The sequence below is a fragment of the Rattus norvegicus genome, chromosome 13, assembly GCF_021556685.1.
Source record: "Rattus norvegicus strain SHRSP/BbbUtx chromosome 13, alternate assembly SHRSP_T2T, whole genome shotgun sequence".
In the NCBI taxonomy this organism is placed as follows: Eukaryota; Metazoa; Chordata; class Mammalia; order Rodentia; family Muridae; genus Rattus; species Rattus norvegicus.
The window spans coordinates 19,851,904-19,866,592 of NC_141546.1; the positions used below are offsets into that span (position 1 = coordinate 19,851,904).

At 38.0% G+C, this 14,689-nt stretch overlaps 1 pseudogene across 1 annotated transcript; it reads right to left on the reverse strand.

Annotated features, from left to right (window-relative positions):
* Positions 1-10,377: 10,377 nt before the first annotated feature.
* Positions 10,378-11,285, reverse strand: Ppp1r14bl1 (protein phosphatase 1, regulatory (inhibitor) subunit 14B like 1; annotated as a pseudogene). The gene is made up of 2 exons (XR_015636328.1): positions 11,043-11,285; positions 10,378-10,890 (listed from the first exon to the last, which is right to left on the reverse strand). The product of XR_015636328.1 is annotated as a protein phosphatase 1, regulatory (inhibitor) subunit 14B like 1 (transcript).
* Between the last annotated feature and the right edge of the window lie 3,404 nt (positions 11,286-14,689).

The following is a 14,689-nucleotide window of genomic DNA, read 5'->3' on the forward strand; positions in this document are numbered from 1 at the left end:
GGCACTAGGTGATTTCCTCTCAGGTCTGGATTGTGTGCAGAGTAGTCTCCTCAAATTTCCTAGAAGTATCCACACTTCTGAGGGTTCAGCTCTCTCATACATGGGATTTGTGTGCAGGGAACTATTTGACCAATACAGTTCAGTTCAGGTTGCAGATCTAGACTGTGGGTTCCTTCTGCTGACTGCTTCTATATTTCTGTTTCCAGAGGCACTATGCAGTTTACTCTTGGGCCAGGATGGCAGACTGTCCTGTAGTCTCAGGACCATCCATACTTCTGGGTATTGAGCTCTGTCCCCCATGGGATATGGGAACAGGGAGCTGTGGGATGAGATCAGTTCAGTCTCTAGGCACAGTCAGAAACTGGAAATGCCCTGTCACAGAGGACTTCTACCTTTGTGTGTACTGAGTCCACCAGGCATGTCATTTGGAGCAGAAAAGTTGGTCTTACCTCTGCTTTCAGGTGTGTAGGTGTTCTTGTCGACTGCTTGTCAGCTCTCGGCACAGGTATTTCTTCAGAGCTTAAAGGACTGTTTTGATTGCTTATCTGGTCCTAGTTTAATTTTGGTACCTGGTATTTGTGTAGACATTTATCCATTTCATCCAGATTTTCCAGTTTTGTTGAATGTAGGCTTTTTTTGTAGTAGGATCTGATAATTTTTTTATAATTTCCTTACTTTCTCTTGTTATAGCTCCCTTTTTCATTTCTGATTCTGTTAATTTGGATTCTGTCTCTGTCTCTGTCTCTGTCTCTGTCTCCCCCCAACCCCGGTTAGTTTGGCTAGGGGTTTATCTATCATGTTGATTTTCTCAAAGAACCAGTTCTTGGTTTTGTTGATTCTTTGTATGGTTTGTTTTGTTTCTACTTGTTTAATTTCAGCCCTGAGTTTGATTATTTCCTTCCTTCTACTGCTCATGGTGTATTGGCTTCACCTTGTTCTACAGCATTCAGATGTGGTATCAAGCTGTTAGTGTATGTTCTCACCAGTTTCTTTTTGGAGGCACCCAGTTGTGAGTTTTCTTCTCAGCACTACTTTCATTATGGCCCATAAGTTTGGGCTTGTTATGGTTTCATTTTCATTAAATTCTGAACAGTCTTTTTAGTTTTTTCTTTATTTCTTCTTTCACCAAGTTATCATTAAGTACAGTGTTGTTCTGGTTCCATGTGTATGTGGCCTTTCTGTTGTTTTTGAAGATCAGTCTTAGTCTGTGGTGATCTAATTGTACGCATCAGATTATTTTAATCTTCTTTTATTGGTTGAGGCCTGTTTTATGAAAAATGGTATAACAAATTTTGGAGAAGGTAACATCAAGTATCAAGAAGTTATATTCTTTTGTTTTAGGATGAAATGTTTTTTTGATATCTGGTAAACCTATTTCTTTCATAACTTTTTTTAAAAAAAAATTTCACTGTGTCTTGGTTTACTTTCTGTTTCCATGACCTGTCCATTGATTACAGTGGGCTGTTGAAGTCTACCATTATTATTGTCTAAGGTGCATGTGTTCTGATATGTTCACATGAATGACTGCTGATATTGGAGAATGGAATGTAGCTATGAGTAAGGAGAAGGAGGTCATGAGGGATGTTACCTCATATCTACAGGAGATCTGTGGAAGGAAGAATGGAGGTTACTGTTGGTGATCTCTTACAATACTAAGAATGAGTGTGAAGTAAGACGGGTTTTTCTGAGGAAACAAAGAAAACAGAGACAGGCAGCCTACCGAGTTTTCTGGCAAGCATGGCCTTTTTTTTTTTTTTTTTTTTTTTTTTTTTTTTTTTTTTTTTGAGAAGTAGTGTCCTTCTATGTTGGGACTTAGGATAAAAAGACTGGTGACTGGGAGGATATCAGGAGGAAATGGTCTCCAAGATTCAGAAGAGAACTTGGAGGGGAAATGCGAGGCTTCATAAGGTGTTTTATTGAAGCATCAGAGATGACAAGGAAGGATTGGGTCTGCCAAGGGAGCAGAGATGGACATGATTTCGACCTTTTATAAGGTTTCATGGATATAGATTCTCTGACCTATATAGAAGATAATATTTTCCATGTTGAGCTGAGTGTCCACAGTCATGTATCCTTTACATTTTGAACAATTGTATATCTCTGTAGCGACCTGCATCTATTGTACAAAAGGATCTGGTTAAATACAATGTGGGCACAATAGTTATTTTGGGGCAGAAAGACAAAAACTTTAAACAGAGTTTCAAATTATGTTGATTTAGAAAAATGGCACGTGCTTTTTCTGGTAGCACATATACTGAAAATAATATTTTATAGAAAAGTTTAGCATGACCCTTATGTAGGAATTTGTGAAATGTTTCATAGTTTTAGAGCATAGGTGCATGACTACAGCAACCCCTGGATATCCTAAAACAATGTAAACATAAGAAACTATTTTAGTTCAATCTAAAGATGATAGAAGTTTTAAAGAGGAGACAAGTAAATCCCTAAAAAGGAAAATACGTTAAAAATGTAGAGATCCTCAAAAGGAAACAAATAAATCCCTTAAACATATATAGGATAATACAATTGAACAGGTGAAGGAAATAAAGAAAACTGTGTGAGACATGAAAGTAGAAATAGAAGCAATGAAGAAAACACAAACTGAGGAAATACCGGAGAATGATAACCTAGCAAAGAGAACAGGAACAACAGATGCAAGCATCAACAACAGAATACAGAAGAATCTCAGGCTTAGGAGATAAAATAGAGTAAGCTGGTACACCTTCAAAAATGTAAAATCTAAGAAAAATTCCTGACACAAAACATTGAGAAAATCTGTGATACCATGAAACAATCTAACCTACATTTAGTAGGAATCTAAGAGAGTGAAGACTCCCAGCTCCAAGGCACAGAAACTATTCTCAACCAAATAGTAGAAAAAAAAAAACTTTCCCTATCTATAGAAAGAGATGCCTATAAACAAAAAAAATATAGAACATCAATTATAATGGATCAGAAAGAAAATCATTCCACCACAAACAAATAAAACAAACAAACAAAAATCTACGGAACAAAGAAAAACTATTGAAAGTGACATGGGAAAAAGGCCAGGTAACATACCAAGGCAGACCTATCAAAATTACACTAGACTTTTCAACAGAGATTCAATTTCTTTAAATCCAGAGTCTAAAGTATAGGCTTTTTTTAAAAAAATTTTAATTACATGCATATATTACTGTCTTGAGGTGGTGTGCAAATGAATGCAGATGTGCTCAGATGCCAGATGTGTAAGATCTTTTAGTTATTACAGGCTACTGTGAGTTAACAGATGTGGGTGATAGAAACCACAAGGGCAATAAGTACATTTAACTAGTGAGCTGTATCTCCAGCTGCAGTGTGTGATGCCTTCAGCAATAGGGTATGACATCAAATTATGGCAGGCAAGCCAAAGGCAATAACAAACACCTACATTATTATTCTTTGGAAATGCCTGGCCATCATTTGATGAGTTGCTTCCCACTAGTTAGAAAATCTATGGTACTTGACAGGAGCATTATCACCCAAATTAGCATAACTCCAATTGTATGTATGTATGTACGTATGTATGTATGTATGTACATATATATGTATGTGTATATTTTTCTAACCTACACCATGAACTCCAACTATATAGTTATTTCAATTGTATTATTATTCCTATATTTCTTCTTATATGCATGTGGATTGTTTAGTGAACATTAAACACTTCAATACTTGAACAGCATATCTTTAAGTCATCCAAAAATGGATGTTGGTAAGATGATCTAGTAGGTGTCATGCTTGCTGCATATGTATGACAATTAGAGTTCAGATAACGAGCACTGGCATAAGCTGGGCTTGGCTGCTATAGGTTAGAGAATTTGGGACAGGTGGGGACTATGGACTCCTTAGCTAGCATGCCTAGCCAAAATGGATAGTTCAAGTTTTCAACAAAACTCTGTTTCAAAAATCAGGTAGTTTTGTTGGTACTCTGTCCTTACATTAGTAGTTGTAATTTAATAATCATAAGGGTTACCAACATTATTTGTTGAATTAAGTAGTCTTACAGTAGATGTATTAAATAGTGTAAGTTCCTTTAAAATATGCTAATAAGGTAATTGGTATTTAGTGAAGTTCTTCTAATGCCAAAGGAAAATGATATTTATTATTCTGCTTTTGAAATCAAATTTGCATTGCCATGTTCTTTATTACATTGCTATTATGGAGAGTTGTTGATTTTGTTTCACATCCTTCCAATGATGTATTAATATGATTTCAGGTCTGTCATTTTATAACTGGGACATTTTATCATAACAAATCTATGTGCATGTTAATTAATAAGTTCTTGAAATATAATTGAACCTAGTACCAGGTGCTGTTATTATCATTATTATCCTTGTCTGTATTATTGTGCAGCTTTCTTTGAATATAACTTGATCCCTTGAGTAATGCCATGAGGCAAATATTATAATCCCAATTTATTAATAAAGTTCTTTCCCTTGAATACAGGATTTTCTCTTTTGATTGGAATAAGTCTCCTAACTTTTGATCTGGTTTTCTTTATTACTTGTGAGATTTCACTAGATTTGTTCAACTGACAGAATCAAATTATGTATGTGACACTTAAAATATAGCCTCTCTGAGAAGGCAGATAGAAGCATGCATGTAGAATTTACCCAAAGATAGATTTTAGTGAACTCTCCACATATCCTTCAGCCTCTGAAATAATTGAGATGTCACTTAGATCATGTTTGCACCTCTGGTAGTCAATGACTGGCCTAGATGTGGGAAGTTTCTGCTACGCTCTTTCTTCTGGTATACAATCATTTAATAAAATGTTTTATTTATATTAAAATGAAAAAATGCCAGGGCCTGGGGATGCAGTTTTGCTGGTGGAATGTTTGCTTCTCATGAACTTAGCTCTTTCCTGATTCCTAGTGTTGCATAAAACTGGCATGGTTCTGAATTCCTATAATCCTTGCCCCTTTGAGGAAAAGGCAGTAGGATCTGAAGTTTGTTTTCATCCTCAACTACATAGGGCACTGAAGAGTAACCCATGCTGCCTAAAAAGGAAATTATATTATAAGTAAAAATTGAGTGGATATACTACTTTCTGTGAAACTACAAATTATTGTTTTAATTTCTTATCTGGGAAGAGACAATTATGGTTTAAGTAAAAACACTGTATGCATTAAAAAATCTTCAGAGTGACTCAAGTTCACCTGAGTTGCTAATTTCGACTTTTTAGCAAATGTCTTAGCTGCATTCTGTTTCTGGGTTGAATATGAACAAACAAATAATTTAAGAGAGATAGGATTCTGTGTCTTACAGTTTTATAGTTTTTCCATCCTGTCAGGGAAGTAGATGCAGCCTGTACTTGAAGTGCTTACTCAGGTGGTATCCATAGTCCAGTGAAGTGTACAGTACATTAATGTGTGATAGCGATCATCATCGTCACCTCCTCATTCCATTCACAGGCTAGTTAATGAAATGATACTTCCACAACAAAACATGGATTTGTCCACTTCAATCAAAGAATGGACAATCAGCTCCAGATGAGTAAACATATTCTAAAGATTTCCAAGTGTGCCCTGTAAAGGAATCTTCTCTTCAGCAGCCATAGAGTGCAGATTACTGGAGTCAAGCATAATCCCTCATTATAAAATTGGTTGAATTACAATAAAAATCAAGCCCCAGACTCAGATAATGTCCATAACTAAATTAATGGCATTGACTGATAAGTAATGGGATCGAGGAACTTGGAACAGAGATGTCTGTGGAGAGACTCCTAGCTGATACCTTTGAACTCTCAGATTATGAATGGTTAATCTCACCTGAGATAGTAGTTCTTCTTTTCACCTTTAGGAGAAATTGTATCCATACCCTCACCACCCTTTCATGAGGGAATCAATCCTTCTATCAAGATAGTTGCCTATTTTGTAACTTATTGTAAATAAGAGAACATGGATGTCCCTCTACTCCAAAAACAGTTACCCGTTAATTATTAATGGGATTCAAGGCAAAGAAGTTTCTGAGAGGGAATATAGAAATTGGAATTTATGAGGAAATAATTGTATTACTAAAAGGCTTATTTTACTCTTTCCAGGAAAAGTTCAGTTTTTATAAGTGGAAATGAATTTTTAAGAGTATGGGGAAAAAGAAGAAATAAAATTAGGTCAGTCTGAGCTTATCCATAGGGGACCAATAATTGGAGATTATTGGCTTAATTTGAAAGAGATACTGTTAAAAGAGCTATAAAATTTTTGTTTGATTGATTAGATCCAACATCTGTCAAAAGATAGGCCACTGAAGAATAACTGGATTAGAATTCCTTAGCTTAGAATTGATGGAGGAATATTAAGGTTCAGGGAAACTGCAATGCTAGAGTGGGTAACTTGTTTAAAACCCAATTCTCCACAGTTGAAGCCCCAAAATTCATGTCCTTCACCAATCCTATAAAACACAAAATGGAGAAGATGGACATTAGCACATTTACAGAGTTTTGTCATTGATCTTTTACCTGTCCCAGACCTTAAGATTTGAGATGCTATTGCTCAATTGCATAATTTAATGTAACAGATTGAATTGGATCCTGAAGTAGCAGGGATCAGGTGGTAGCATGGACTCACCAAATGCAATGTGAGTGTAGATATTTTAACAGCAGCTTAGTCAACATAATTTTCATAAAGACCTGACGCACAATGGGCATAACAGGCAAATCATTTCTAGAGTGACACTATAAAAATGGATATTAGATATTCGCTAAACAGTCCTGGTGTTTTCAGGAACAACTTAGATAACAAGTATAAAAAGTATTTTTTCCACTCTGGATACAGGAACGTAGAAGTTAACAGCAGGAACCTTCTGGTTTCTGCCTGCTCCTGGAATTAAACCTGTTCCACAGCTCTCCATACCCAAATACTGTGACAGAGAGAGCTGGACTCTCAAAAGTACAGACAATCTTGAGAGCTCAGGGGATACCATCACTTCGCTCACATTCTGGGCCCAGGAGGAACCTGATCATTGCCCTCTGGATACCAGAAGATAGGAGCAGTCAGAGGCAAGACCTTTCCAGTTCCTACCTGTGCTGAGAGCAGAAAGCCAATCACCAGGAGCACCTACAAACCTGAGAGCAGAAGTAAGACAAACTCTTCTGCTCCAAGAGACCCGTTTGGTGGCTTCAGAGCAGATAAACCTGGGTGCACCTCTCTCTTTCCCAGATTTGACTGATAGAAAACAGGTCTACAGGAGTGCTGACACACAGGCTTACAGGAGAGACAAGCCACTGTCAGAGACAGTAAGACAAGCTAACAACAGAGGCAATCTAACGGCAAGAGGCAAGCTTAGGTATCTAAACAGCAGAAAACAATACTACTTGGCATCATCAGAGCCCAGTTCTCCAACCAAAGCAAATACTGGATATACAAACACACTAGAATAGCAGGATGTGGGTTTAAAATCACATCTCATCATGAAACAGGATTTTAAGAAGGACTTAAATAACTCCCTTAAAGAAATAGAGGACAGCACAGGTAAGCAAATATAAGTCCTTAAAAAGGAAATATAAAACTCACTTAAAGTATTATAGGAAAACACAAACAAAGAGGTGAAGGAATTGAACAAAGTTGTCTAGCATATAAAAATGGAAATAGAAACAATAAAGAAAGCACAGAGGGAGACAACCCTGGAGATAGAAAACCTAGGAAAGAGATCAGGAGTCATACAATCAAGCATCAACAAAAGAATTTAAGAGATAGAAGTGATTATCTCAGGAGCAGAAAATACCATAGAAAGCATCAACACAACTCTCAAAGATATTGTAAAACAGAAAAAGTTCCTTGCCCAAACATCCAGGAAATCCAGGACACAATGAGATCAAACCTAAAGATAATAGGTAGAGAAGAGAGCTAAGGCTTCCAATTTAAATGGTCAGTAAATATCTTCAAGACAATTATAAAAGAAAACTGTAACCTAAAAAAACAGATGCCCATAAACGTACAAGAAGCCTACAGAATTCCAAATAGATTGGAGCAGAAGAGAAATTCTTTGTGACACATAATAGTCAGAACACGAAATGCACAAAACAAAGAAAGAATACTAAAAGCAGGAAGGGAAAGACATCAAGTAACATATAAAGGCAGATGTATCAGAATTACATTAGAGTTCTCACCAGAAACTATGAAAGCCAGAAGATCCTAGGGAGATGTCATGTGGACTCTAAGAGAACACAAATATCAGCCCAGGCTACTATATCCAGCAAATCTCTTAATTAACATCGATGGAGAAATCAAGGTATTCCATGACAAAACTAAATTAACACAATATCTTTCTACAAATCCAGGCCTACAAAGGATAATAGAAACCTCTAAAAAAAGGATGGAAGCTATACCACAGAAAGGGCAAGGAAGAAATCTCCTTGCAATGAAACCAAAAGAAGAAAGTCATACAAACATAATTTTACAGGAAACAACAGTCGCTATTCCTTAATATCTCTTAATATCAATAGACTCAATTCCCCAGTAAGCAGACATAGATTAATTCACTGGATAAGTATAGAGGAACCAGCATTTTGCTGCATATAGGAAACACACCTCAGTGACAAAGACAGACATTACCTCAGAGCAAAAGGATGGAAAACAAGTTTCCAAGCAATTGTTCTAAAGAAACAAGCTGGAGTAACCATTGTAATATCAAATAAAATGAATTTTCAGTGAATATTTATGATAAAAAAAGATAAGGAAGGAGACTTCATGTTCACCATTGGAAAAACCTACCATGATGAACTCTCAATCCCACATATCTATACTCCAAATGCAAGGGCACCAACATTCATAAAAGAAACCATATTAAAGCTCAAATCACACATTGCACCTCATGCAATAATATTGAATGATTTCAACACCGCACTCTCATCAATGGACATATCATTGAAACAAAATAAACAGAGGCATAGAGAAACTATAAGAAGTTATGAACCAAATGGTTTTAACAGATATTTATATAACATTTCATCCTAAAATGGAAAAATATAACTTCTTCACTGAACATCATGTTTTCTCTTCCAAAATTGATCATATAATCAATCACAAAACAGGCCTCAACGAATACAAGAAGATTAAAAGAACCCCATGAATTCTATCAGATCACCAAGGATGATCGTCAATAACATTAATAATGACAGAAAGCACACATATACATGGATGTTGGACAACACTCTACTCAATGATAAGTTGGTCAAGGAAGAAATAAGAAAGAAATTAAAGAATTTTCAGAATTTAATGAAAATGAAAGCACAACATACCCAAACTTACAGGGCACAAGGAAAGCGGTGATAAGAAAACTCATAGCTCTGAGTGCCTCCAAAAGAAACTGGAGAGTGCATATTAGCAGCTTGACAACACATGTAAAAACTCTGAAACAAAAAGAAGTAAACACACCCAAAAGGAGTAGAAAGCAGGAAATAATCAAACTCAGGGTGGAAACCAACCAAGTAGAAACAAATTGAAACAAAGAATCAACCAACCCAGTACCTGGTTCTTTGAGAAAATCAACAAGTTAGATTAACCCTTAGCCAGACTAACCAGAGGGCACAGAGAGTGTATCCAAATTAAAATCAGAAATGAAAAAGGAGACTTAACAACCAAATCTGAGGTAATTAAAAAAAACCATCAGATGCTACTCCAAAAGCCTATATTCAACAAAAGTGGACAATCTGGATGAAATGTCCAACTTTCTAGACAGATACAAGGTACCAAAGTTAAATCAGGATTAGATAAACCATCTAAACTGTCCCATAACTCCTAAAAAATAGAAGCAGTTATTGAAAGTCTCCCAACGAAAAAAAGCCCAGGACCAGATGGGTTTAGTGCAGAATTCTATCAGACCTCTATAGAAGACCTCATACCAATACTGTCCAAATTATTCCACAAAATAGAAACAGAAGGGGTACTACCCATTTCCTTCTATGAAGCCACAATTATGCGTATACCTGAAGCACACAAAAACTCAAAAAGAAAGAAACTTCAGACCAATTTCTTTTATGAATATCAATGTAAAACTACTCAATAAAATTCTCACAAACTGAATCCAAAACCAAACATCCATCATGGTCAAGTAGGCTTCATCCCAGGGATGAAGGGATTGTTCAATATACAGAAATCCATCAACATAATCCATTATATAAAAAACTCAAAGAAACAAAACACATCATTATCTCATTAGATGATGCAAAAATATTTTACAAAATTCAATACCTCTTCAGGTTAAACGTCTTGGAAAGATGAGGACTTCAAGGCCTATATGAAAACATAGTAAAAGCAGTATGCAGCAAAGCAGTATAGCCAACATCAAACTAAATGGAGAGAAATTTGAAGCAATCCCACTAAAATCAGGGACTAGACAAAGCTGCCCACTTTGTCCTTTCTTATTTTTTTTTTGTTTTTGTTGTTGCTTTTGGGTTTTTTGTTTGTTTGTTTGTTTGCCTTTTAAAATCCTTTTTTTCCTCCATCTTTATTTTTTTTAAAGTCCCATCAGTTTAATAACAATAAAAAAACCCAAAATGGAAAACTGAGGGCGAGGGAACGGCCCCTAGGCGGGGCACAGGGATCCCTGCCCATGGCACCAGGCCTGGCTGCAGGGTCCCCCAGTATTGCTGTTGCTACGAGGTTGGGGGGCAGCGATTGTCCTGTGGGAGCCATGGTCATCTGAGTCAGGACCCTTACTTCTTCTGGGGTGTGCTCAGCTTCTGCATGCCCCGGATCTTATCCAGCAGGCCAGAGATGAAGGCCTCAGTGGGTTTGTAGCAGTTAACTAGCAGCTCCTTGACTCTAGCAGCCCGAGTATCATCACTTTCCATGTCCAAGAGTTCATCCACATCGATTTCGAGCTCTGGGATCTCCTCCTCCTGGCAGTCGTAGAGTCGAGTGAGCTGGGGGGAGGGCGGCAATAGGGGAGGATGGGGAGGGGAACACATACCGAAGGGGAGGGGGGAGGGGATGTTTGCCCGGAAACCGGGAAAGGGAATAATACTCGAAATGTATATAAGAAATACTCAAGTTAGTAAAAAAAATAATAAATAAAATAAAATAAAATCCACTCCTCCAGGTTGAGGTGCTTCCGCAGCTCCTTGCGGTCTTACTTGACAGTGACCTTCCCTTGCCGTCTCACCGGGCCATCATCATCCGTGCCCCCCGGGCCTTCACCTGCGGCCCCAGGGGGACTCTGGAAGTAGACTCGTGGCCCTGTGCTGCCACTACCCGGTCCGGGGCCGGGGCAGCCAACGCCACGCCCCCTGCGGGGCCGCTATCCGCCATGGCGGCCACCGGGGCCACATGCTCGCTCAAGCCCCTTCCTCCATCTTTATTAACTTGAGTATTTCTTATTTACATTCAATTGTTATTCCCTTTCCTGATTTCTGGGCCAACATCCCTCTAATCCCTCCCCCTCCCCTTCTGTATGGGTGTTCCCCTCCCCATCCTCCCTCCATTATCTCCCTCCCCCCAACAAGCCTGTTCACTGGGGGTTCAGTGTTGGCAGGACCAAGGGCTTCCCCTTCCATATTAAGTATAGTTCTCAAGGTCCTAGCCAGAGCAATCGGACAACAAAAGGGATACAAATTGGAAAGGAAGAAGTTCACATAGCACTGTTTGCAGATGATATGGTAGTATACATAAGTGACACAAAAAGGTTCCACCAGAGAAATAATAAAGCAGATAAACAACTTCAGTAAACCGGTTGAGTATAAATTTAACTCAAACAAATACGTAGCCTTCCTCTACTCAAAGGATAAGCAGGCTGAGAAAGAATTTAAGGAAGTGACACACTTTACAATAGTCACAAATAAAATACCTCAGTGTGACTCTAACCAAGGATATGAAAGGTCCGTGTGACAAGAATTTCAAAGCTCTGAAGAAAAAGATTGAAGAAAATCTCAGAAGATGGAAAGACCCCCCATGCTCATGATAGGCAAGATTAATATAGTAAAAGTGTCCCCTTTGCCAGAAGAAATCTACAGATTCAATGCAATCCCCATCAAAATTCCAACTCAGTTCTTCATAGAATTAGAAAGAGCAACTTGAAAAATCATTTCACATAACAAAAAATCCCAGAATAATGAAAACTATTCTCAACAATAAAAGAACTTCTGGGGGAATTACAATCCCTCATCTCAAGCTGTATTACATACAGAGAATAGTTATAAAAACTGTCTGGTATTGGTTCAGAGACTGGCGCATAGATCAATGGAACAAAATAGAAGACCCAGAAATGAATGCACACACCTAGGGTCACTTGATTTTGACAAAGGATCTAAAACCATCCAGTGGGAAAAAAAGCATTTCCACAAATGTGTTTGTTCACCTGGAGGTCACCATGCAGAAGAATTGAAATTGATCCATTCTTATTGCCCTTGTCAGAGCTTAAGCCCAAGTGGATCCAGGACTTCCACATAAAACTACATAGAGTCAAACAAAGAGAAGAAAAAGTGAGAAAGATCCTTGAACACAAGTGCACTGGGGAAAATTTCATGAACAGAACACCAATGATTTATGCTCTAAGATCAAGAATCAAGAAATGGTACCTCATAAAAGTTTCTGTAAGGCAAAAGTCACAATCATTAGGACAAAAAGGCAACTACAGATTGAGAAAAGACCTTTACCAATCATACATCTGACAGGAGGCTAATATCTAATATAGACAAAGAACTCAAGAAGTTAGATACCAAAGAGCCAAATAACCCTATTAAAATGAGATACAGAGTTAAAAAAAAAGAATTATCAGCTGAGGAATATCGAATGGGTGAGAAGTACCTAAAGAAATGTTCAACATCCTTATTCATCAGGGAAATGCAAATCAAAACATCCCTGAGATTCAACCTCACACCAGTCAGAACGGCTAAGATCAAAAGCTCAGTTGACAACAGATGCTGGCAAGGATGTGTATAAACAGGAATACTCCTTTATTGTTGTGGGATTGTACACCGGTACAACAACTCTGGAAATCAGTCTGGAGGTTCCCCAGAAAACTGGACATTGTACTACCTGAGGACACAGCTATACCACTCCTGGTCATATACCCAAATGATGAGCCAACATATTACAAAGACACATGCTCTACTATGTTTATAGCAGCCTTATTTATAACAGCCTGAAGCTGGAAAGAACCTAGATGCCTTTCAGCAGTGGAATGGATCTAGAAAATATGGTACATGTCCACAGGGGGTAATATTCAGCTATCAAAAAGAATGACTTCTTGAAATTCATAGGCAAATGGATATTACTAGAAAATATCATTCTGTGTAAGGTAACACAATCACAAAAAAAAGAAGAAAAAGAACCAAACACATCATAAGCACTCACTGATAAGTGGATATTAACCTCAAAGCTCATATTACCCAAGATATAATCCACAGACTACATGAAGTTCAAGAAGAAGGACAACAAAGTGTAGATGCTTCTGTCCTTTCTAAAAGTGGGAACAAAAATATTCATAGGAGGGGATATCAAGACAAAGTTTGGAACAGAGACTGAAGGAATGGCCATTCAGAGACTACCCCACCTAGGGATAAAGCCCATATATATAGCTACAAAAACTAGACAACACTGATAAAGCCAAGAAATACATGCTGACAAGAGCCTGATATACTTGTCTCCTGATAGGCTCAGAAAGAGCATAACAAATAATGAGGCAAATGCTAGCAGAAAACCAGTGAAATGAGAACAGGGTCCATTTTTGGAGGAATTAGAGAAAGAATTGAAGTAGCTGAAGGGGCTTACAACCTCCTAAGAACAACAATACCAAACAATGAGAGCTCCAGGGACTAAACCAGTACCCAAAATGTACATATAGACAGACCCATGGCTCTAGCTGTATAGGTAGCAGAGGGTGACCTTGGTGGGCACCAATGGGAGAAGAAGCCCTGGGTTCTTCCAAGGTTGGACCCCCCCCAGTGTAGGAAAATGTCAGTGTGGGGAGGCAGGAAGAGTGGTGTTTGCGGAGTGGAAACACCCTCATAGAAGAATCGGAATGGGATGTGATAGGGGTCTTATGGATGGGAAACTGGGAAAGGTAATAACATTTGAAATGTAAATAAAAATATCCAATATGCAAAAGACGTGTTTGTTCCATACAAATAAGCAAAAACACCCTCAAACAAATTAGTAAAATCATACATTTGAACAAGTCAAGAGAGGGACCCTCAACTCAATTAATTTCTAAATCTGAGCCAGAAAGGCAGCTGTAGAAGGAGTTGTAGTTTCCCTAATTGGTTCCTGATTAGGTCAATAAAAAAGGTGGAATACAATTGGTGCATGAAAGGAAAAAGATAGGACTTCTGGGTCCCAGGAGGAAGAGAAGGGAGTCAGGGAAGGAAGAGATTTTTCAGAACATGTTTTGGGATGAGTTGGAAGCAGCAGTTTTGTAAGGTTTTGGTCACCTTGAGTTTTTAGTCTCTGTTATAGGTGGGAGTCAAGGAGGTTGGTGAGTGCTAGGTGATAGGATTAGGGCAAGAAATTCTTTGCTTAGTCATTGGATTATCTGGCTAGTTTTAGAATAATAAAACTGTCTAATGTTTTCCTCCACAGAGCGATGGTGGGCAGAAGGAGAAAGAAGGCATCAGGGGCAGTGGATCATGGAGTTAATCCAGGAGAGATAAGATCACGGGTAGCAGCACTGGGCAAGGAGGTAGTATGATTTTAAAATTACTCTCAATATTCAGTCAAGTTTCCCTGAGGAA